The sequence below is a fragment of the Callithrix jacchus genome, chromosome 2 (assembly GCF_049354715.1).
Source record: "Callithrix jacchus isolate 240 chromosome 2, calJac240_pri, whole genome shotgun sequence".
Taxonomy (NCBI): Eukaryota; Metazoa; Chordata; class Mammalia; order Primates; family Cebidae; genus Callithrix; species Callithrix jacchus.
The window spans coordinates 29,448,934-29,474,381 of NC_133503.1; the positions used below are offsets into that span (position 1 = coordinate 29,448,934).

The 25,448-nt window shown below is 37.6% G+C and overlaps 1 protein-coding gene across 3 annotated transcripts in view; it reads left to right on the forward strand.

The window, feature by feature from the left end:
* Positions 1-25,448, forward strand: part of TENM2 (teneurin transmembrane protein 2) — a 3,966,312-nt gene that overhangs the window by 2,283,422 nt on the left and 1,657,442 nt on the right. For all 3 annotated transcript variants that reach the window (XM_078359011.1, XM_078359016.1, XM_054252473.2), the window contains exon 9: positions 14,042-14,108. The gene's annotated coding sequence lies outside the window, so the exon portion shown is untranslated. The remainder of the gene's footprint in view (positions 1-14,041; positions 14,109-25,448) is intronic.

The following is a 25,448-nucleotide window of genomic DNA, read 5'->3' on the forward strand; positions in this document are numbered from 1 at the left end:
ATGAAGAAGTAACCATGAAAAAAAAAGGGAGGATCCACTTGATTGGAGACGCTGATGGGCTCTACTGATCTACCCAGTCTTCTCTGGGGCCCAAAGACCCCCTTGTTCTCTCCCTGTGTCCACGACATGCTTCCACCCTTGGTACAAAGACTAGATGGGACTGCCTAGTTGCAGGAAAACAAGCTCGCTCTCCCACTGATTCTATATTATGGTAATCCAGTCATCTGCTGACCATCAAGTTTCATCAAGGCTGTAAAACTTGATGGGTATCTGGAGAGCTAAAGTTTGAAGACGAACAACTTTCAACAGAAAAGTACATACTTGACACCTCTTACAAAGAAACTAATGAACAGTTGTTGTATAGCTGCCATGTCAGGTTTTGTGCTGGGCTCTAGCAAGTTTCAAAGATGCAGAAGGCAATGAATCCTTGACCCTCTAGACAAGGTTTAATCCTCTTCACATATGTTCCCATAGCTTCCCTTGCTTTTCCCTTTGACATTTTTCACAGTTGAAATTTTTTGTTGGACTGTCTTCTTCTAATAGACAATTCTATGAAGGCAAGCATCATGGCTAATCTGCTAGCTGCTGTGCCTATAACAGGGTTCCAGGCACAGGATTGCACTCAACGTATTTAATTGTCCAGTTCATCATCACAGATTCAATTATCAATTAAACACTTACCATATAGAAGGAAAAAAAACACCTAGCATTTTCAGAACTTTTGAATGGATAAAGGCATTTAGTCTGGTCTCACAGATTCACAAAAGTCTGTTTTGGAAAATAAGCATCTTTATTTAGCACCACACTTGTTAGTCCAGCCCTAACCTGGACCAGCCCTCCTAGGAATCCAGAGGCCACCCAGCCATCCCCTCTGTGGGCTCCTATTACCTATATTATAAACTGTAGAGACTATAATAACAAGACTCCATACAATTGAGATGACATCACTTGGAGAAGGAGATGCAAGAATAGTGGCCAAGCAATTATTGAACTTGTAGGCTCAGCATTTTCATTTTCTTTGTCATCCATAACTTTCTCATGTTACTTCATGCTTTGTTGCTGACTCAAATGCTTTTCAAACTTTACCCTATCCCTCTCATAAGATATAAGTCTCAGGAGCCTCCATAAGATGCAGGTCACAAGTGCCCATGACTCGCTGCATCTGGTTACTACCAATATTTATTTGAACATTGATATGTCTTTTAATATCAACAGTACAATGAAGGAGTCATTTCATAAAGGGCACTGAGGGAGGTCTCTTCTTTTTCAGTTGAGACTTTTACCACTCTGTCTTTGGCTGACTCTATTTTCTTTATTTTCCTTTATTTTTTTTTTTTGGTTTGGGGTCCACGTGAAGAACATGCAAGATTGTTGCATAGGTACACACATGGCAGTATGATTTGCTGCCTTCCTCCCCATCACCTAAATCTGACATTTCTCCCCAACTCCCCATCCACTGCTGTCCCTCCCGTTTCCCCCCAACTAACCCCAGTGTGTGATGCTCCCCTCCCTGTGTCCATGAGTTCAACACCCACCTATGAGTGAGAACATGCAGTGTTTGATTTTCTGTTCTTGTGTCAGTTGGCTGAGAATGATGGTTTCCAGTTTCATCCATGTCCCTTCAAAGGACATGAACCCATTGTTTTGTATGGCTACGTAGTATTCCATGGTGTGTAAGTGCCACATTTTCCCTGTGCAGTCTTTTATCGATGGGCATTTGGGTTGGTTCCAGGTCTTTGCTATTGTAAACATTGCTGCAGTGAACATTCGTGTGCATGTGTCTTTATAGTAGAACAATTTCTAATTCTTTGGATACATACCCAATAATGGGATTGCTGGGTCAAATGGAATTTCTATTTCTAGGTCCTTGAGGAATAGCCACACTGTCCTCCACAATGGTTGAACTAATTTACACTCCCACTAACAGTGTAAAAGTGTTCCTATTTCTCCACATCCTCTCCAGTATCTGTTGTCTCCAGATATTTTAATAATCGCCGTTCTAACTGGTGTAAGATGGTATCTCAATGTAGTTTTGATTTGCATTTCTCTATTGACGAGTGATGATGAGCATTTTTTCATGTTTGTTGGCCTCATATATGTCTTCTTTTGTAAAGTGCCTGTTCATATCCTTTGCCCACTTTTGAATGGGCTTGTTTGTTTTCTCTTGGAAATCTGTTTTAGTTCCTTGTAGATTCTGGATATTGGCCCTTTGTAGGATGAGTAGATTGCAAAATTTTTTCCTATTCTGTTTGCTGATTCACTTTAATGACTGTTTCTTTTGCTGTGCAGAAGCTGTGGAGTTTTATTAGGTCCCATTTGTCTATTTTGGCTTTTGTTTCCAATGCTTTTGTTGTTTTAGTCATGAAGTCCTTGCCTATACCTATTTCCTGAATGGTTTTGCCTAGATTTTCTTCTAGGGTTTTTAAGGTGTTAGGTCTTATGTTGAAGTCTTTAATTCATCTGCAGTTAACTTTAGTGTAAGGTGTCAGGAAGGGGTCCAGTTTCTGCTTTCTGCACATGGCTAGCCAGTTTTCCCAATACCATTTATTAAACAGGGAATCCTTTCCCCATTGCTTGTTTTTGTCAGGTTTGTCAAAGATCGGATGGTTGTAGATGTGTGGTGTTGCCTCCGAGGCCTCTGGTCTCTTCCATTGGTCTATGTCTCTGTTTTGGTACCAGTACCATGTACCATGCTGTTTTGATTACTGTAGCCTTGTAGTATAGTTTGAAGTCCAGTACTGTGATGCCTCTCACTTTGTTCTTTTTGCTTCGAATTGACTTGGCTATGCAGGCTCTCTTTTGGTTCCATATGAAGTTTAAAGTGGTTTTTTTCCAGTTCTGTGAAGAAGGTCATTGGTAGCTTGATGGGGATTGCATTGAATCTGTAAATTACTTTGGGCAGTATGGCCATTTTCACAATTTTGATTCTTTCTAACCATGAGCATGGAATGTTTCTCCATTTGTTTGTGTCCTCTCTGATTTCGTTGAGCAGTGGTTTGTAGTTCTCCTTGAAGAGGTCCTTTACGTTCCTTGTTAGTTGTATTCCTAGGTATTTTATTCTCTTGTAGCAATCGTGAATGGCAATTCCTTCTTGATTTGGCTCTCTTTAAGTCCATTATTGGTGTATGGAAATGGTTGTGATTTTTGCACACTGATTTTGTATCCTGAGACTTTGCTGAAGTTGCTTATCAGTTTCAGGAGATTTGGGGCTGAGACGATGGGGTCTTCTAAATATACAGTCATGTCATTTGCAAATAAAGACAATTTGACTTCCTCCTTTCCTAATTGAATACACTTTATTTCTTTTTCTGGCCTGATTGCTCTGGCCAGAAATTCCAATACTATATTTAATAGGAGTGGTGAGAGAGGGCATCCTTGTCTAGTGCCAGATTTCAAAGGGAATGCTTCCAGTTTTTGCCCATTCAGTTTTTGCCCATTGGCTGTTGGTTTGTCATAAATAGTTTTTATTATTTTGAGATACGTTCCATCAATACCTAGTTTATTGAGGGTTTTTAGCATAAAGGGCTGTTGAATTTTGGGCTGACTCTATTTTCATGATAACAAGAGTTTGGAGTAAATCTTCAGCCTCATATATTTCCTATATATTAATATGTCTCCTTATCAAGTCAAAGTAGTGTCATGTGTTGGCAGTTGGCGTAATCTTCTCCACTTGCTTCAATAAAGGGATGACTTTCCTATAAAAATTTTAGAAACAACTAAAAGTTAATCAACTTGTGTCATATTATTACCATATGTCAGCAATTCTATACAATGCTGTGTGTATTGAATGTGTCTCTGGAAAAGGTATGTTGAAATTATAATTCTCGGTACCTCAGAATTTGACATTTGGAAATAGGATTATTGCAGATGAAATTAGTTAAGAGGAGGTCATACGGAAGTAAAGTGGGCCCGTCATCCAATATATGTGGTATTCTTAAAATAGAACATCTTTGTGAAGATACAGACACAGGGAGAATGCCATGTGAAGATGGAGACAGAGACCGGAGCAATGCCGCTACAGGTCAAGGGGCTCTAAGCACTGCCAGCTGTCACTAGAAGCTAGGTGAGAGGCATAAAACAGATTCTTCTTCTGAGCCCTCAGAAAGAATCAAGTCTGCCAGTAACACCTTGATTTCAGGTTTCTAGCCTCCGGAACTGTAAGACAATAAATATCTGTTGTTTTAAGCCATGTAGTTTGCCATACTTTGCTATCTCAGTCCTAGAAATCTAATACAAATGACAGTGGTAAAATACTCCTCCTTGTCTCTTAAAAATCATGAATTTAGCCACTACTGTCACAAAAAAGTTAGTAAATATTTATAAATTGTGAAGCTAAGTATATTTTATTTCTGAACCTGACAAACCCCTAATGCTTTCTCTTCTGATTGAAAATTCACATGGCGATTGGATAGTAAGGCTAGTGATAGAAGAGAAATTTGACAAGCAGGAAACTTCAAGTAGACCACTGGAAAGTCATGCCTGCCATGTGCTAGTGACATTTCAAAGAAGTAAATGATACACAGCCTGGCATTTGTATTATATGTCTTGTCCCCACCAACCATAAGCATGGTAAGAATACCTGTAGCTTGTCTTCTCCAGTTTTTGCTCTACCTTATCATGCACTTCTACATGTTAATTTCCATCCCCAGTTCCCTACTTCATAAATTCCTGAATAAAATCAGGTTCTGCTTTGACTTACTACCTTCATGTCTAAGAACCTATGAACAGTCAGTCGGGAGTATCATAGGGCAATGCCAGCGTGACTCAAAATGTCACATGAACTTTTCTGATGCCGGAGAGGATGACTTCCCACATGAGTTAATACAATTTATAAATTACCAATTTGCAAAATAAAACAGCAATTTTAACAATAAAAAAGAACAAAATGTAAATTAAATTTTTATGCCTCAGGGTTTTCTCTTTTAGTCCAGTGGCCACTTTTGACCAGCAAACACCATTGGCCCCATAGTTTTCCCTACATTCAAAATACCTAGCATGGTTATTATGCATTCCCAACCTGTCAGCTTTGGTTGAATTACAGAGTGCTCAATTATGCTCTAATCAAATAGCTGCCCAATGCAGGCCACGTAATGACTTCCTGATTATCTGCCTTTAAATGATGAATGAAATGAATATGTAACATTCTGTTCAAATATAGCATACTTAGCATGCCAAATGAAAACTGATTTTGTGCTCCTCTCTGTGAAAAACGTATATTTTATTGTCATTCAGTTCAATGGTTGTTCAGTTGCTTGTTTTCTAGTCATCAAGATAAACATTGAATGAGCTATCTAGGAGAACATTAGTCTTCATATTTGCTTTCCAACAGATGCTAACGGTGTTAAATATTGTTTAGATTATTACTGTTCTTCTCCTTACATTGTCTCATTGGAAAAAAAATAACAAGGTCATATTTTTATGAACCATTCTTATTGGCAGTGTTCCAATACATTGGTGGAAAAAAACCCTAAATCCAACAAACAAAGCACAAAAATTGCTATGATAATATATTACAAAGACAACATTAACATGTAAATAAATTATTTATTGTCAAGAGTATTTTTTGTGAAGCAGAAATTTATGATATTAACACTAAAAAGAGTACATACTTCAAAACTTCATTGTATGTCTTGTCTATAATAAGAATAGTATGCATGACTATAATAGTTCATTTTATGAGCTTTTCTTCCCAATTTTACTCTCAATATACTAATTTTCAAAACCAACTCAAGAACTTATGGGGAAATTCATTGTATGTAATATTGACTTTTAAGAAACAACCTTTCCCTCTTGAGAGAGAGACAAGACAGGCAGACAAGATGGGGTGGGAAACTATGGAATTGAAGGAAAAAGCAAGGGAAGCAGAGAGGAAGAGAGAAATTAAAGGAAGAAAGGAAGAAAAGGAAGGGAGGAATTTTGTTACCCTTTCTAGCTAATATATTTTTAATATTGCAAAATTAAATTAATGGGTGCTTAAGCAGTGGTCTTAGAAAAGGTTTTCAGGCTGAGTGCAGTGGTTCACATTTGTAATCCCAGCACTTTGGGAGGCTGAGGTGGATGGATCACCTGAGGACAGGAGTTTGAGACCAACCTGACTAACATGATGAAACCCCATCTCTACAAAAAATACAAAAAAAATTAGCCAGGTATGGTGACATGTGCCTGTAATTCCAGCTACTAGGGAGGTGGAGGCGGGAGAATCGCTTGAACCCAGGAGGTGGAGGCTGCAGTGAGCAGAGATTGTGCCACGCACTCCAGCCTGGGTGACAGAGTGCGACCCTGTCTGAAAAACAAAAGAAAAGGAAAGGTTTTCAATAATATGTATCCTGGAGCAGCTTTCAGTGAAAGGCTTTCAATGGAAGCATATCTGAGATGAACAAGAGAGCCTCATCTAACATCTTTAGAAATTTTTCCTTAATTGTTTCTTTTTGGGAAAAAGTTTAATTAAAACAAAAAAAAAATAAGAATTTTTACATATGTTTATTTTAAAATGTTAATTGATTTCGCACTCAGAATATGTTTATTTCCCCTTTCTTTCTATCCTCTATTTTCCTTCTTCCTTCCCTTTCTCTCTCCTCCTTTCCTTTTTCCCTATCCTTCCTTTCCCCCTTCTCCTCCTCCTCCTCCTCCTCCTCCTCCTCTTCTTCTTCTTCTATCTTTATTTATTTATTTACTTTTTTGAGACAGAGTCTTGCTCTGTCACCCAGGCTAGAGTGTAGTGCTTCAATCTCAGCTCACTGCAACCTCTGCCTTCCAGGTTCAAGTGATTCTCCTGCCTCAGCCTCCCAAGTAGATGGGATTACAGGTGCCCACCACCATGCTTGGCTAATTTTTGTATTTTTAGTAGATGTGGTTTCACCATGTTGGCCAGGCTGGTCTCAAACTCCTGATCTCAGGTGATCCACCCACCTTGGCCTCCCAGAGTTCTGAGACTATAGGTGTGAGCCAGTAAGCCAGGCCTTTTCTTTCTTTTCCTCTTCTTCTTACCCGGGCTTCTTCAGATCTTCCTTTTCTTTCCTCCTCCTCTTCTTTTTCACGTTCTCTGCTCATTTTTTCCCATTTTTCATATGTGCTGTCTTGTATTTCTAGCTATAAAAAAAAGATCTAGAAGCCCCATGTATAAAGCCAGCACACCCATACACATACATACACTCACACACACTTAGATGCACAGTCGCTGAACTTGCATTAAAATCTTCTGAATATGAAAATTTAGTGTATTTTTTAAGTCATTTGTTAAAAATTGTTAAATGCACCCCTTTCTGAGAATTTGCAATTGCAACGGCAAAACCTTTTAAATAATTGGTGGGTTGGGTTAAAAATTTTATTATTGAAAAACAACTATGTTTTCTTTATTTGGAGATACATATGTATTTGTGTGTGTTTATAATATATATGAAAATAATATATATTTGTGAAGTATCTTTGTCATTAGCTGTAACAAACAAGAAACCCAAAACTGGAATTAAAATAATCTTGTAACTAAGCACTTAAAATGTTGTATTATAGTTGTATAATAGTGTATTATGGAAACAATTTTTAATAACAACTGTGTCCAGCCAGATTTTTTATTAGAAAATGTACTGCATTTCATTGATTATGAAGTCCATATATTTTATCATATTTTATCAAGTAAAATTTTTCCAAGTGTACCTTATGATTGATGGGTGGCATGTGATAGCTCAATTGGCAGTCTTTATTCTTCCTTAGTAATAGGCACATCTTTCATTTAATAGACTATAGCACTAATCATGCTAATAATATATTTAATGAGAATAAACCAGTTATGTAAAATTAAATTATATAAATATTCATAAAACACTTTAAATTTATCTTTTTAAAAAAGTACACTCTGTACATCTCATTCTGAAAAGTTTTGTAATTTTCAAAATATATTGAACATTAGTAAATGCAGGTAATGCAGAAATAAATATTTATAGAAAGAATGTGTTTTATGGATAGGACCACAGCTCCAGCCAGCTTCGTTGTTGCCCAGGATGGAATGCAGTGGTGTGATTTCAGCTCACCACAACCTCCGCCTCCTGGGTTCAGGTGATTTTCCTGCCTCAGCCTCCCAAGTAGGATTACAGGCATGCACCACCATGCCCGGCTAATTTTTGTACTTTTAGTAGTGACAGGGTTTCACTATGTTAGCCAGGCTGGTCTCGAACTTTTTACTTTGTGATCCACCCACCTTGGCTTCCCAAAGTGCTGGGATTACAGGCATGAGCCACTGCATCCCACCATGGTCCTTTCTTAAGATGGTTGTAGCCACATGGGTTTTTATTTAGTTATTATTCAAATTATATGTATATATTTTATGTACTTTTTGTGCAATATATTAAAATACTAATATGTACATATTTGATAATATATTTTCATAAACTCTTTGCTTAATATAGCATAATATTTAAGGTACAACTATTTTGACATTATTTCTCTGTTTTGCTTATTGTTGATAGTGTCATGCACTGTTCTATGGTGCTAGAGATAGAAGAGTGGAAAACCCCCAACTCTCTTGTCTATGAGCTTACATTCTGTCGGGAGACAAACAATGAAGAAGTAAACAAGTTATTTTTATAATTGATAAAGGCCATGAAGAAAAATAGAATCAGGGTAATGTGATAGAGTTGACTGGGGTTAGGGCTTCCATATAGTTAGGGTGATATAGAAGGCTTAAGGCTACAGTGATTTCTAAAGTGACACTGATTGGGTCTCCAAAATATATCCCAAATCTGTCTTCTCCCATGCCTCTCCCAAGTAAGATGATGTTGTGTCTTAGAGCTCAAAGGCAGCCTGTTCACTGGCATTTCTGCTACCAAAATACCTATACCAGCCGTCCCTATTTCTCCACCCATATCCTTTGAGTCAAGAGACTTCAGATTTCATGAGACTTCCTCCCTATTTTCCTCGTATCCACAACCATCTACCTTCTTAGCTCTGGTTGGTGAAGTTTATGTGTAACATGTAGTATAAACCCAAGTGCCTTCTGATTACACAGAAAAAAAAATTACATCTTCCACTCAAGTTGCTGGGAGCTTCAATTCTGAGATCCACTGCCTTCAAAGGCAAATCTCCATGACCCTTTAAGAGGCTGCTGGGTTATTTAATCTAGACTCAGCTTTTGAATGTTCTGATACAATAATTACCTAGGTACTGAGAGTGGAAATGGGATAATCTTATATTTGCACTGACATTTTGGCTTTAGATGTGTTCGTTGTTTTTCTGAAGTGATTGCTAATGAAAAATACAGATATCTAATTTTTAATCAACAAGCTTCCCTTGACATCCTGCTTCCTGATGTGAGGCAGCACAGTAAAGGGTGATGGGTTTCCTCCAACCTATTACTGGAAGGAGAGGGCAAGTTGAAATTGCTCAGCAATAATAATTCCTATTTCAAACCATGTACTTTTTATTCTTTCATAAATTTCTCAGTGTTCCTGGCTTGTATGTATAGAAAACAGACTTTGTGTCTGTAAAGTTTTCTTTTGAGTAGACAAATTATCATCTTTTGTTTAACAAAGCTAAATAGAAGGCAACAAAATTGAAGGGAAACCATTTCTAAGCAGTATTTAGCTGTGCACTTACAGTTGAAATCTGAAGCTCCTCTAATACAAAAGTATTACCTGCAGGCTAAGAGATCTATGTTGTACAACTGCGAACAGCAGTTGGGGTCTTTGTTTCTATTTGTTGACTCACAGACTCCTGAGAAATGTGTTGGTTCCAACAAAGACAGCTAACTCTGGTATCTTTTTTTTTTTTTTTTTTTTTTTGAGACGAAGTCTCACTCTGTTGCCCAGGCTGGAGTGCAATGGTGAGATCTCAGCTCACTGCAACCTCTGCTTCCCGGGTTCAAGCAATTCTCCTGCCTCAGCCTCCCAAGTAGCTGAGACCACAGGCATGTGCCACCACACCCGGCTAATTTTTTATTTTCAGTAGGGACGGGGTTTCACCATGTTGGCCAGGCTGGTCTCGAACTCCTGACCTCAGGTGATCCGCCTGCCTCAGCCTCCCACAGTAACTCAGGTATCCTAACTCCTAGGTCTGTTTCCCAGCTCTGCCCCTGAAACCCAGACTGGCAATGGGCAGGAGTAGGCCGTTTGGCTTTAGGAATATGACGGCTCCTCCTGACACACTAAGCTTCTTAGCATTTCATTTGTATTATTATGAAAATCCATGGTCTCCAATTTCCTCTCTCCTGGCCCTTTGTACTTAATACCCTAATGATGTGCCCTTTTTCTAAGTATTAATGGATTCACTGGGACTTTCTTTTTTATATATTCTTTTTATTTATCTATTTGAGAGAGTTTTGCTCTTGTTGTCCAGGCTGGAGTGCAGTGGTGCCATCGTCTCAGCTCACTCCAACCTCCACCTCCCAGTTTCAAGCGATTCTCTTGCCTCAGCCTCCCCAGTAGCTCGGACTACAGGCACCTGCCATCAGGCACAGCTAATTTTTTTTGTATTTTCAGTAGATACAGGGTTTTGCCATATTGGTCAGGCTTGTCTTGAACTCCTGACCTCAGGCAATCTGCCTGTCTCGGCCTCCCAAAGTGCTGGGATTACAGGCGTGAGCCACCATGCCCGGCCCTCACTGGGAATTTTCAAAGCCCAAAATCTAGTCGTGCCTTTTGAGGGAGATGGGTGATGCTGCTGATGGACTCTTCTTTTGCCTCTCCTTTCCACATTGATGGAATAGTGAAAAATACAACTCATAAATTAATAATAAAATATTTTAAAAACTTTTATTTATATTAAAATAACATTCAGTAAATAAATTTATAATTTCCCATAATAATGGCCACTCTTTCTTGAGCTTCCACAACTTGCTGCCTTGCTAGGTGCTTTATGCATTCAATTTCATGCACTGTTTTGATTATGCTATGTATAAATGTATGTGTGTGTGTATACATATTATTCTGATGACCTAGTACATGAGGATTTAAAGCATTTTGATGAAAAATATATCACATAATTTAGAAATAAAATAATTTAATGCATCACGTCAGCATTCACATTTTATCTTTGGTAAAATAGGAGAAACACCTATCTCCCAGGGCTATAATCATAATATTGATATAATACTTGTTCAGAGTTGCTGGCATATAGGTACAGTTCTACCTCAATAGAGCTATTATTGCTGTGATTTTGCTCTTACTGTTCTATCATTCTTCATTCATAGATGAGGAAACTAAGTTTCATAGTAATTAACTTGCTTCAAAAGTTCACTTATAGGACTGGGCTCAGATTTGAATTCAGAACTGAAATCCTACTTTTCCCTACCTTTTTCTTTCCACTTTACATCTCGGCATTTTGGTTGTTTAGTTTCAGTGAGGCATGTGCCTTCTTGATTGCATTCTCTTAATGTGTTTATTTTTATTTCACTATTTCACTTGTTTGTGTCCTAGCACTATATTTGATATTGCCCAATGACTGTGCTACTCACCAGGACCCTCCTGGGTGTGTGTAGGTGGGATAAGGTTAAGAAATAACCTAGGAAGCTTCTCCTTTACCTCACCTTACCTGATTTCTTACCTCCTATCCCTATCTGAGGATTTTGCATTTATTTTATCTTATATTTACCAAAATACATACTCTTATTTAAGTTACAATTGTAGAAAACAGTTATAATTCTATCAAACATGGGAAAAAATTTTAAACAATTTTTGTTGGCCAGGCACGGTGGCTCACACATGTAATGCCAGCACTTTGGGAGGCCGAGTCAGGCGAATCATGAGATTGAGAGATCGAGACCATCCTGGTCAACATGGTGAAAGCTTTTTCTCTACCAAAAACACCAAAATTAGCTGGGCATGGTGGCACGTGCCTGTAAGCCCAGCTACTTGGGAGGTTGAGGCAGGGAATCACTTGAACCTTGGAGGTGGAGGTTGCAGTGAGCCGAGATTGCACTGCTGCACTCCAGCCTGGCGACAGTGAGACTCCACCTAAAACAAAACAAGCAAACAAAAATGTTTGTTCTTTTCATGGTTATCAATAAAACCGCAATGAAATACAATTACCACAAATGCCAGAGGAGTCAGAGCCAGGACCAGAATGAAGTAAATGAAGTACCTATGGAGCAAAATGTAGGGAGGTCCTTTCTCTCAGCTTCAAGAACGGGTGGGGGTCCACACCTCTGAGTGAATGTCTTCTTAAATTTTGAATCATCAGAGCTTCACTTGCCTCTCTGGCCTAGGAACTGAAAGAATTCTCCAGGATTTTTTTTTTTTTTTACTAGAATCTACCGTTTGTTCCATATTCTTGGATTCAGAAGAAGGACACCTCATGATTTTGGCTTTTTCATAGTTATGGGCTTAACTGGTACCCTTCCTGGAATTTGCTATCATGTGATAAGTTTAAAATCAGGCAATACTCTAGTAAAGGCCAGGTGTTCAAAGTATCATAAACAGCTCTCTAAATATTGGAAAATGAATATTTAACTAGATGACTACATTTGATTTCCTTCATTCATTTTTTATTATTCCGGTGAAAACCTTCATGATAGAAATCACACTGACAGGGTTTTAATATCTTCTGGTAAATGGAACCAGCTACTCTAACAGGATTAGTAATTCTTTACAGTGTCATTTGGTAAACTCTGATGATCAGTAACTTTCTCCGTAGTTATAACTTAGGGAATTCTGTGCAGATTGTACATCGTGGGTACAAAATTTGTCTTATGAGGCTGATAATTATGATGAAACTAGTTATATTAATTATGTTCTGTTTATAAAGAGCCTGGTGATTTTTTTTTAAGAAGAAGAAAGTAGCCTCATCTGTAGATTTAAGTGCTTAATTATTGTTATGTTCCTTTCAGAAGCAAAAGGGACTATCATGGTCATCAAAACAGAGTTCTGCAGAGGGTTTTAGGTTCCCGTTTGAATAACTAGGCCCAAGAAGCAAAGCTCTCTAGAGCTAATATTCATTATGAATTAGCAGTTAGGATAGTTACCTTGGAAATAGAGGCCAAAACATCTGCTTTTCTATTTCCACTGTGTTTCTCTTGTGACTGTAGTTCCAGAAACTCTAATGTACGTAGAGTGAGAAATATTTTAGAGCTCCAACATCAGGTTTTGCTAAAGAGGTCTTTTCCAATTATCATCATTGACAGTTTTCATCTGATTGCCTGTCAGAACTCAGAGAAAAGTCCCAAAGCAATTCAGGAAACTGATAAAATCATCAGGTGTCTCTCCACTTGTGTATACTCCTAAATATTTGCCTTGTCACCTTCATTCTCAAGCTTATGCTGGGAGAAGGTTCAAACGTAATTTTCTTTTGGTTATTGTGTTTAACTTATGCTACCAACATTAAAAGAAATTCACAAGTGAGTTATGGTGGCATGTTGTAAATTCTCTAAGATTCTTATTGAAGACTGAACCCAATAGAAAGGCTTAATAATGAGATAGTTGATTCAGAGTAAGATATGCTGGTTTGCAGCCTTTTGCCCATTGCATTTATTTTCAGTAAATTAAGTCCAAATATAAGACAAAAAATGACTTTCTGATCATCTCTCTAAATGATGAAATGAAATGAATGCAGCCACCCAACAGAGAGACAGACAAATAGCTTATGTGACCTTTGGGAAGAAAGTAAAACTATTAAAAAGTTGGTTTTTTAAAAAAGCGTTTTCTCTTTACTTCCATATCATGTTTATTAATGGTTATAGTGACAGATGCTGCATTTCAGAATTTCCTCGAATCCTCATGGAAGCAGCAACTGAAATTGAAGAAAAATTGGCTCTACCGGGTTAATCTAGGATTTCCAAACTGGGTTTAGATCAAAAAAGAAACCCAATGTTTTCCATTGAATGGGGATCTTGGTTTTATTCGTATAAAGCTCTTCCATCACCCACTCCAGCATGATGCTTCTGAAATGCAGAAACCTGTCACTTCTGAGATAAACCCACTAATCCACCTATGTCCTTGGCATTCTCTGTGTTTGGTGGGCAGATCTTTGTGGTGTGGATATTTCCTATCACTTATTCTCAGTGCTACCTTTGTGTCATAAGCTGATAGCTTTAACTGGTGCTTTTCCCCTCTTCCAGATTCAACGAAGACATCCAGATGGCTCTGCGTGGTGTTTAGAGAGCAGCACCCTGTTGAAGCTCTTCTGTAGGTAATCCCCGGGAATGACAGCACATGTGTCATAACACTAAAGAGTCACTACTGTGTTCACCCAATCAAAGTATTTGAATTCTTGTTCCTAAGTACATAGGCAAATTGGCAGTAGCTTTATTTGTTTTTTTACTTGTTCTTAGTGGTAATTGTAACCTTTATTGCTACTCACATACATGAAAAAAATAATGCATGTATTTATCAAAAAACAAACAGCTGCTTCTCTCTCCTCCCAGGCTAAGTTAGTTACCTGGGTCCCTCATCACGCTCTCAACTTAGCACTTACCATGATTCTCCTTACTCGTCAATTTCATCTCTAGTCCAGGAGCTGCTTGCTGATATGACAGTGTCTTATATTGTCTGAGGTATAGCTGTTTAAGGGAAGTTATTTAAATGACTGAATAAACAAATGATAACAGAAAACATTTTTTAAAAATTATATCAATATCCATGAACAGACCTAAATATAAAATCTGCCATCTAGGACTCAGTCAGGTTTCAATTTTGTGTGTTCACAATTGTTACTAGTGTGATCTTTTTCTTTGATTTTCAATCTAAGTTACCATCCTGACTTGGCTGTGCTGTCAGATGAGCACATGTCGAGGTCCCCTTTTGCTTCATTGCGTCTATTGCCCTAGACCAGGAAGGGCCATAGTAGAGGGAGCCCTGATGTGTTCTAATGAGACTCTGTCTCAGAGCTGGTAGCTCTCACCCTGAGCGTTCTTTCTGTCACCCAGCGTGTTTCAGCCTAAGTGTTAGCCAGTTGGTGAATGAGATTTTGGAAAAGTTCCAAGCCACAGTTAATTATGTGCTTTCTTGAAACGACTGTCCTTGCCATCTTCATGGATGCCTTCTCTTATTTAGTACGCAGTTTGTTTTGCTTTTTTTTGCACAAAACCTTATTTATAGTTTTCTTTTATAAAATAGAAACATGCCATAGTACCGAGGCAAATTACACATTGCATTAGATTTTTTCAAGCTCCAAAAAGCAGTGAGATCACTTATGTAACAGCACTCTGAAAACTCTAAAAAAACTCACAACTGAGAGAATGTATTATTTAGTTTTCTTTTTAATAAATGCTTGAGAATGTCTAGCTTTTAAACTTGTAACATTAGACATTTCTGGGGCTTTTTGTGAGGTTTTAATGAAATTTTCTATTCTTTTTGTTTTTAACACAAAGTAGGCTGCTTCTGTGTATGTATGCTTTCTACAGATTTATAGTTGTGTGTGTGTGTGTGTGTGTGTGTGTGTATGTGTATGTGTTTTCTTGGTGTTTCAGTTCTTTCCTTTCACTTTTGTTTTGCTTGTTCATGCCTACAGAGGATAAACTTTATGATAAAGCTGATACTTCAGCTTTAAAAATGACAAGTCTATGGGATTTTAGGGGGGCAAGTGTAGATGGGCAGGAAAAAGAACAAGCCGAGGAAAAATTAAATAGTTCCCAAAGAGCACTTTACTTTCTGAAATATCCCAAAGGAAACTGCTATAATGTAAAAGAGGATAAGAACTCTTGATGTTAAATACATATAAGCTATGGTCAGAGGAGGTAAGAAATTGATGAGTTGTGATAATATCAGCTGCTGTTTTGGAAAAAAATTTCAAGAGTGAATTCTGAAATGGAGTCCATCTGTTGGACAGATACTTTGGCAGCCTCAATATTATTGATCCATTGAAGACAAAGAGGGAAATATTCCGATCAGTATGCTAAGAAGAGCGTGCTTCCTGGGGAAGGCAGTCTCATGCTCCTAACTTTTCACTGCAATTGTGAAGCCCACCTAGGAAGACAGGTTTGAATTATTAAATAAATTGAGTTTTCTAGCCTTGAAGCTAAATTTTTGGTATTCTGCAAATTTTACAACATCTTGTTTGGAGATACAGATTTTCCCCTCCTGTTTAGAGACAGAAAGAAAAATAATTCACACAAGGGTGAGAAAAATTATCCATAACACTGAAATTCAGTTGAATATATTAAGGGAGAGTTTAGGTTTTAGATAAGTCTTAAGAATTGGTTATGGAATTTGAATGGCTGGCCTGCTATTTTATATTATGTCAATGCCAAAATAATCCATACAGAAAATTAATGTTATTGTTAATATTTTAAATCTTTTTGGCTAGATATGCTAGTATAATGATAATTAGGTTTTCAACTCATACATGGAGCCTTTTCACTTAAAAACATCCTGTTTTCTTGTTATGACATGAATTTAATCTATTTTAAACCCAGAAATAAAGTAGAATATAGCATAGAGGAATAAGTGCTTTACTTTCTTGGAAAATACTCCAGCTATTAATAGTAGCTAAAGGTGAAGGTTTTAGCACACAGGCCTGAGATGAATTCTGACTTTTCTAACCATATAACCTTGGTAAGCTATTTCACATCTTCAAATCATGGTCTCCCAATCTGTAAAATGGGAATAAAAATTGAATCTATCTAATGAGTTCATTATAAAAATGGAACCAGAAAACACATGTAAAACAAGTAGCAGTGTCTGAAATACTCTAAATATGTTGGATATTCATATTGTTTCAGGGACCCTATATAGGACAGAGTTAAAAAGATACAAATTTGTTTGTCTCTAATACTATGAAGCCTCGCTCAGTCAGTAAGATGTGTCCAAATTAGAACCTTCTTTCTTTTTATGATGACAAGTCTGTAAACATATTTTGATCCTACTTTTCTTTGGGTTGAAAGTCAGCCTGGCATCACATAAGTTCCAAGAGAGATAGAGGTGTGACAAGGTCTTCTTACTACTTTCGCTGGAGTGCTCATTAGTGCCTGCTAATGAGAAAAGCTTAGGTCAGAAGCCAAAGAAAATATACTCTCAGTGTGAGAAATGGGAGAGGTCAAAAGGCCAAGGTGGGAAATCAGGGACCCAGGTCAAATCATGATGGTGGAAAACCCAGTGTCAAGAATTAGGTGGCCACAAGCAAAAAGGTGCACCTTCACAGAGAAGAGAAATGAGCACAAATGGTCACAGCTGGACTGAATTAAACCAGTGTGTTCCTTGACACCAATCAGAATATCATTAGAAGGGTTTCCTCTGGAGTTCAGGCAAAAAATTAATCTGAGCCATAAAAATGTTTTGATGCTAGATAATAGAAAAATACTGTTTTCAAAGCAGTATGCCCATGTTACAGGAAAATATTTGCCCAATGGAATGTGAAGTAGAGGCAGGATCATGTCACAAATTATGGTTGAAATCAAAAGATCCTGGTTTAAGATAGATAGGTATTCTTTGGTGTGCCCATGAATGATTATAGGCCTTGCACAAACCAATTCCTCAGTTCATGTCTGGATTTAATTCACTTATTCATTCTTCGTTTGCTCATCCATTCTTTATTTTATTCTGTTAGATAACATGATCATATCTGTCAGTTGTTTTTATTTTCACCTTCATAGGTTAACATATTTGCTCTGCTTTATTTCTGTTTTTCCTTGTAGCCAAGATAGAGAAATAGGTTCCCTGTTCACAAACCATGTAATCATTTGTATTGGGTATATGTTCCTGCTCTCATGCTTGCCCTCTGAAATCCAGTTGTTCTTAATCAGAAAGATGTCTGTAAGACATGCACCCTGAGGTGCTGGCCACTCTGCTGCCTAACACCTACCGTTCACTTTCCCATGGTCTCAGAAGAAAATCTAGATTGTCTTCCTTGCCCTAGACATACCTGCATGCTTCTACTTTTGCCTGATTCTTGATCTTCATAATCTGCCTTTCTCCTGCTTGTTAACCACTCTCTTCAATAGCACGAATGAGTCTCTGTCCCTGTCGCTTCCAAGAATATTCCAGCTCTTCCTCAACCTGAGGTGTGTGTCTGTCTGCTCTTCACCTGTGCTTCTTAAAGTGGACTTGTTTTCATCCTTCATTGATATCTCAGCTCAGATATGCCATGATTAGAGAAGACTTTTCTGAGTAGCATATATTATTCTGTCATCACCTAATTTTTTGCCTTTATAGGAGCATCTATCACAACATATTATTTTATTGATTTAATTACTTTATTAAGGTTTCTTTTGATCCCATTAGCAAAGAAGTTCTAAGGTTTATTTCTGTTTGTGATGTGACTATTCCTACAAATCAGAAAAAAAAATGGTTGGCAGTTGGTAGGTGATCAGTAATATGTTTTAACAAATGAGTGAGTAAATCAGTCTCGTTGTCTTATTACTGTCCTTGCTCATGATCTTCCTGCATGCTTTGTGTTAGTCTATGTTTATTGAGGACGTGTCACACGAAAGGAAGTTGACGCTGGGAACATACAGGTTAATAATCACGTGGGTTCCTTACCTTTATGATGGGGTTAACACATGGGTAGCTGCTTCCCTTGGTGAATTTCTGCAATGCTAAGTATACAAAGATTCTGTGGTTACGTCTTAACTCATGAAAGGATGCCAGCAGCATAAAAGAGGAAAGAGAGAATACTCATGTCAGATGTACCATGCCTGCTTAACAATGGAACAAATAAACACATTTGCAAAATTTTTCTTGTAGGAAAAAAAATGGCTTTTGTGAGTTCTGCTTACGTGCCATGTCACCTTTAGCCATATAATTTTTGCAAATGTGAAACTGACTCTTCTCCATTACCCCCTCCCATGCCATGTTCCCCTTGCCCTCCTCCAGAGGGTGCCTTCACCTAGTGGTCACCCTTCCTGTCCAAAAGGGTTCTTCTTCAGGGATTCATCCTCTGACCACCTCCCCACCCTCCCCAGACTAGCTGATTCTCTGTTCTACACTTTTCATGGGCTTCTGGACATCCCCTTTAAAGGACTTAGTGATTGCACACATCTCTGTGTCATTAATTGATGAATGCCAGTCTCTGCAGGTGAACTATAAACTCCATGAGGGCAAGTCTGTTTTTATTTTGCTCACTATTACCAATGATATGGGATCACACCATGTGTCCCCGTTGAAGATTCCTTGTTAATAGAATATTATACTCATCGTGAAGCCCCAAATATAATACATTTTTTTAACATTGCCCTTAATGATATTGATACATTCTCTCTGCTGTGGTTTTGTGCTTATATCTAGAGATGTTAATTTTATCAAGTAATTTATAAAATCTGTAATAATAAATGGTTATGAAACAGTGAGAAAAATACAATGATAAATAGATATTTGTACCACACAGCAAAGGTGAAATTGGTTTAGGACCAGAAAGTCCCTACCTTTGCTAAAAACTGTTGGAAGTATCAATCAACTACTTTTGCTTATATTATTCACTATTAGTTCAATTTCTTTCACATCTTACATCATGGGCATTAGCAATTAAAATTTTCCTTTCTAGAGAGAAAGCACTGTATAAACAGATACTTCTTCCCCCTCCTGCCGACTTGTGTCTTCTCTCCTCAAAATGTTTAGGCAATGCTTTTGAATCAATTGAGTGATTTGCTTCACTTATCAGCTGATATTTTTTTCTAAAGCAGACTATGAAAGCCCCTTCCCAATTTTTATTTTAAATGTGAATACGTGAATATGAACAAGCTACTTACACTTTCAGAGCGAGCTACTTACATTTATAACCTTGAGGTTGCCTTTGATCCTAAATCAGCTTTTAATTACCATTGTAGTTACACTGGGTGAAAAAAATGATTCTATTATTTCCAGAACACAGCAAGGATATGACCAATACTATCTCATGAGTACAGTTATTTTAAGGCTTTTATTACTAATTATAGTTGGTTTATTATAATTCATTGTTCACTGGCCTTTCTAGCTATTTACTTAAGGTTCTATTCAGCATTACAGCTGCAGAAGCAGCTGCTATTCCTCTGAGATTTTACAATTTCATGAAAGTAACAGGGCTCCTATTTGGAAGAGGGTGTAATTGGACTCAAGGGAGACACTTCACTTGGTGTCCCCTGGAATGGGCTGCAAGAGGGTGCATTATTCCTGACTCTTAGGAGAGGTTAAGCATGTAAAGAGAATTGTAGATGAACCCTTTAACCCTTATAAACAGACATGGAAGCAATGAAATAGTTCATTTATCTATCTATTATTCATCTGTCTAGCTATCCATATCCAGTTATCTCTGTGTATTAGATTCTCACATATAAATAAATTTTCCTGATTGCTCAGTTTCTAGTCAGGCCTCATTTCTTCTTTTGCAAGTGAGAAATAGGAGGTCTTTTAGGTTCCTATGCAAGTTTTATTCTGCAGGCATTATTGAGCACCTACTAAGGGTTTGGAACAAATTTCATGACTCACGTAAACATTTTTTAGCAAACAGACACAAAAATGGAACATTCAATCTTTTTCTGTAAACTCAGGGAATTCCTACTCTGGCTATTAGGTGCTTTGACAACTGGCCACATGAAAGTTTTCAGCAATGTTCTGATAGCATGATCAACTAATTTTCTAATTGAATCAGATAACAGAATCCTTCAGACTGTGGGGTGAAGTGGGCAAGACAGAGTATAGAATGCCATGGACCAAATGTATTTCTCTAAATGTGTTAGGTTGCAAGAGTGGACAGATTGACTATGGTTCACCCGTTTATACAAGGACAGACTTTTTAGCCAACCCCATATTCTAAACTCCACACTTCATTCTTCACATATACCTTATCCTAGTAAGTCAGTCCTCCAATAAAGATTGAAAATGCATATCTTAGCAATCTGTAGATCCCTGATTGAAATCTTCAAATGCTAGCTATGCTTCATTGGACTATGCATTTCTGATTAGATTACATTAAATGTGGACAAACTTTTCCAAGAGAATGAATTCAATGCACAGGCCATTATATCCCACTGTCTATACTGATGTGTTTTAAAGTAAATTATAGGTAGTAAATTAAAGTAAAGGGAGGCTGGCATCTCGCTCCCTGCCTGGATACTTGCTGAGTTACAGAATCAGCAGTCTTGCCACAGGGTTTCAATGGAAACAGAGCCAGGTAAGAGGCAGAGATCTTGGGAGAGCATGCCACGCATAGAAACCACATACCAGCTGAGGCTACAGCAGCAGTCAGACTATACCAAGCCAGAAAGTGACAGAAAGTATCTCTTCACCAGAATCAATGGAATTGCTCCATTAAATAACCCCTAACATCTCTCTCAACTCTTCCTCTAGACTTTAACTCTAGAAAGATAGAACTAGAAGAAGGTGGGAGGAGACTGAAAATAAAACCCATCAACAACAGATACAACCTGCATGTCTTAGCATGTCTTCCTCCCACCACCCTCTGCTTTAGGATCCTAAGTTTGAGGTTTACTTAGTGTCAACTCAGGATCAATGCTCAATTGGATGGTTCAGAAGAGTAAAATGGTCTGAAATCAGTTTGCTTGCTTTTAAGGTTTTTATCTGTTTGTTTTATTGTGATCAAACATATATAAAATTTACCATTTAACCATTTTTATATGTACAGTTCAATGGCAGTAAGTACAGTCACTCAAATCATTGTTCAACCATCACCATAATCGATCCCCAGAACTTTTTATCTTCCCAGACTGAAACTTAATACCCATTAAGCAATAACTTCCCATTATTCCAGTGTCTGTCAACCATGCTTGTACTTTCTGTCTCTACCAATGTGACTACTCTAAGTACTTTACATAGCTGGAAGTATACAGTATGCATTCTTTCATGACTGATTTATTTTACCTAGCGTAATATCTTCTAGGTTCACCCAGGTTATAATAGGTGTCAGGATTTCCTTCCTTTTTAAGGTGAAATCGTGTTCCATTGCATGTATATTTCACAGTTTTTACCCGCTTGATGAATAGTTGGATTGTTTATATGTTTTGTTATCATGAATAATACTGCTAAAAACATGAGTGTTTCAAAATCAGTTTGAGTTCCTGATTTTGATTCTTCAGGTGGCATACTTAAAAGTAGAACTGCTGGATTATATAGTATTTCTAGATTTACTTTTGTTTCTTACTGAAGAGGTACCACTTACATTCCCGCCAGAATACAGAAAGATTCCTTTTTCTCCACATCCTCATCAACACCTGTTGTTTCCTATTGTTTTGTTTGTTTTTATAATGGCTGATCTGGTGGGTATAAAGTGGTATCTCATTGTGGTTTTGATTTGCACTTTTCTTATGATTAGCAAAATGATGTTGAACATCTTTTCGTGTGTTTATTGGCCATTTATGGTTTTTTTTAAGTGTCTATTCAAGTCTTTTGTCTATTTTTAAGTTGGATTTTGTTGGTGTTGCTGAGTTGTAAGAGTTCTTCATATATTCTGGATGTTAATTACTTATCAGATACATGATTTGCAAATATTTTCTCCATTCTGTAAATTGTCTTTTCACTCTGTTGATAGTGTCCTTTGATGCACAAAAGGCTTTAATTTTGATGAGGTCCAATTTATTTATTTTGTCTTTTGTCATCTGTGCTTTTGGTGTCATATGTAAAGAGTCGTTGCAAAGTCCAGCATCATAAATCTTTTACCATGTTTTCTTCTAAGAATTCTATTGTTTTAGCTGTTAATGTTTAGGTCTGCGATCGACTTTGAGTTAATTTTTGCCAATGGTATAAGGTAAGAGTTGAATTTCATTCTTTTGCATTTGGATATCCAGTTTCCCAACACTGTTTGTTGAAAAGATTGTCCTTTTCCCAGTAAGTGGTCTTGGTGCCCTTACTAAAATATTATTTGTTGGTATATGTGGGAGTTTATTTCTGGGCTCTCTATTTTATTCTGTTAGTCTATATGACTGTCATTATGGCGGTACCACTTGATTTTGCTATTTGTTTTTCAGTACATGACTGAAGAAAACAGTTATGAAATTTGCCCAACATATATGTTATATCCTGGGAAAATGAGAAGATAATATTGGGTATTAAGGACAAAGGCAGTGATTTGAAAAAGTAGAAGGTATCTTTAAAAACTAAAATTAATTTTAATATATCAACAAAATAAAATTGTTAGTATTAGCTAGCTTTTTAACACTAAAACTGCAAAGCAACTGTACACCGCAGTAGGAGATGTTAAACACTTAGATGGCATGCAACTCTGCTGGGTGACTTGGCACAGGCTATTCTAGCTAGGGTGGGCTGGTTCAGCTCTGCTCCATGTGTCTCTCATCCTTTCCTGAATCCACAGGGACAGGCATTGTAGGGGACAAGGGAAAGCTTCCCCTTTACCCCCTGAAATTTCACTAAAAATTCAACTACAAAAGGCAGCTTCACCGTGAATAAAATAAGCAAACATTATTTTAATGTACATAGGATGGGAGAATCACAGGGGAATTATTGCCCAATAACCCAATGGGGTACAGAAATTTATATACCCTTCTTCATAGGGAAGGGGAGAGATGGGGAATGTAGACAGGTTTTTTTAAGGGGCAATTAATGGTTATTAGGAAAACAGAATGGACTTGGAAGACAGAAGTTAACTTGGAATTGATTCTCTTTGGAATTTGTATGTGCTCCAGAAACAAGCATCATCTTGGGAATAAGTCTGTCCAGGTGTAATTGCATTGCTCAGTCTTCTCTCCTTGGTAGATAATGAGATTTCAGGGAGGGGATGGAAAGCAGTGTTCCACTTTGGGGGGGGTCCAATTTCTGAGTAGATAAGGGAACTTCAGAGAGCAGCCTTATCATGTGCTTTGGGAGAGAGACAAAGGATTGAGAGACAAAGGTGGAGGTCATAGTCAGAGACACCTTGAGGCAGTTTGTTTACTCATATTGTGGGGTAAAATATTCTGGTTTTCTCCAGCATGATCTTCTTATGAGATGTCAAAATCCTAGGAGGCCAAATAGAAACAAAGGATCCTTTTAATTTATCAGGCTTAGAACTATCACACTGCAATTTCTGCCTCATTCTGTTGGTCACAGCAAATCCATGGCTGAACCCACTGTTAGCAGTTAAAAAAAGTATTCTGTCTCTTTAACCGGAAAAGTAACAAGTTACCCTTTAAAGGGAGTGAATGTAAGTCACCTAGACCACGGTCCTTGGTAGTTCGAAAGTTAAAACTTCTCTTTTTACTCTGTATTTCATTTATAACTTTCTTTTACTAGAGAATAGACTGTAAAGTCTGATTTGAGGTAGGGAGGGGAATTGGTGGAGTTTAAAACAAAAATTTCTTTTTTCTTTAGTATATAGGTTTGGATCCATTTTCATTAACTGTCCAAATGCTGCCATTTCACTGCACACATGCCTGGTTTCCTTACTACATGAGGACTACGTGAGGACAGAGCTCATCCCCTAATTCATAAAAAGTATAATTGACTTTGACCCTTTGACGACATGGCCTTGAACTGCACAGGTCCACCTATATGCTTGCTTTTATTTTTCTTTCTTTTCATATATATATATAAATTTTTCTTATTGCATTTTAGGTTCTGGGGTACATGTGAAGAACATTTAGGACTGTTGCATAGGTACATACATGGCAATGGGGTTTGCTGCCTCCATCCGCATTACCTCTATCTGGCATTTCTCCCCATGTTACCCTCCCCAACTCCCTACCACCAACTGTCCCTCCCCTAGCCCCCACCCCCAACAGACCTCAGTGTGTGATGCTCCCCTCCCTGTGTCCATGTGTTCTCATTGTTCAACACCCGCCTATGAGTGAGAACGTGCAGTGTTTGATTTTCTGTTCTTGCGTCAGTTTGCTGAGAATGATGGTTTCCAAGGTTATCCATGTCCCTACTAAGACTCGAACTTTTCATTTTGTATGGCTGCATAGAATTCCATGATGTATACATTTTCCCTGTCCAGTTTATCGCCGATGGGTATTTGGGTTAGTTTCAAGTCTTTGCTATTGTAAACAGTGCTGTGATGAACATACATGTTCATGAGTCTTTATAATAGAATGATTTATAATCCTTTGGGTATATACCCAGTAATGGGATTGCTGGGTCAAATGGAATTTCTATTTCTAGGTCCTTGAGGAATTGCCACACTGTCTTCCACAATGGTTGAACTAATTTACACTCCCACCAAGAGTGTAAAAATGTTCCTATTTCTCCACATCCTCTCCAGCACCTGTTGTCTCCAGATTTTGTAATGATTGCCATACTAACTGGCGTGAGATGGTATCTTAATGTCGTTTTGATCTGCATTTCTCTAATGACCAGTGATGATGAGCATTTTTTCATGTTTGTTGGCCTCATATGTGCTTTTTTTGAAAAGTGTTCATATCTTTTGCCCACTTTTGAATGGATTTTTTTTTCTTGTAAATCTGTTTTAGTTATTTGTAGATTCTGGATATAAGTCCTTTGTCAGATGGGTAGATTGCAACAATTTTTTCCCATTCTGTTGGTTGCCAGTTCACTCTAATGATTGTTTCTTTTGCTGTGCAGAAGCTTTGGAGTTTAATCAGATGCCATTTGTCTATTTTGGCTTTTGTTGCCAATGCTTTTGGTGCTTTAGTCATGAAGTCCTTGCTT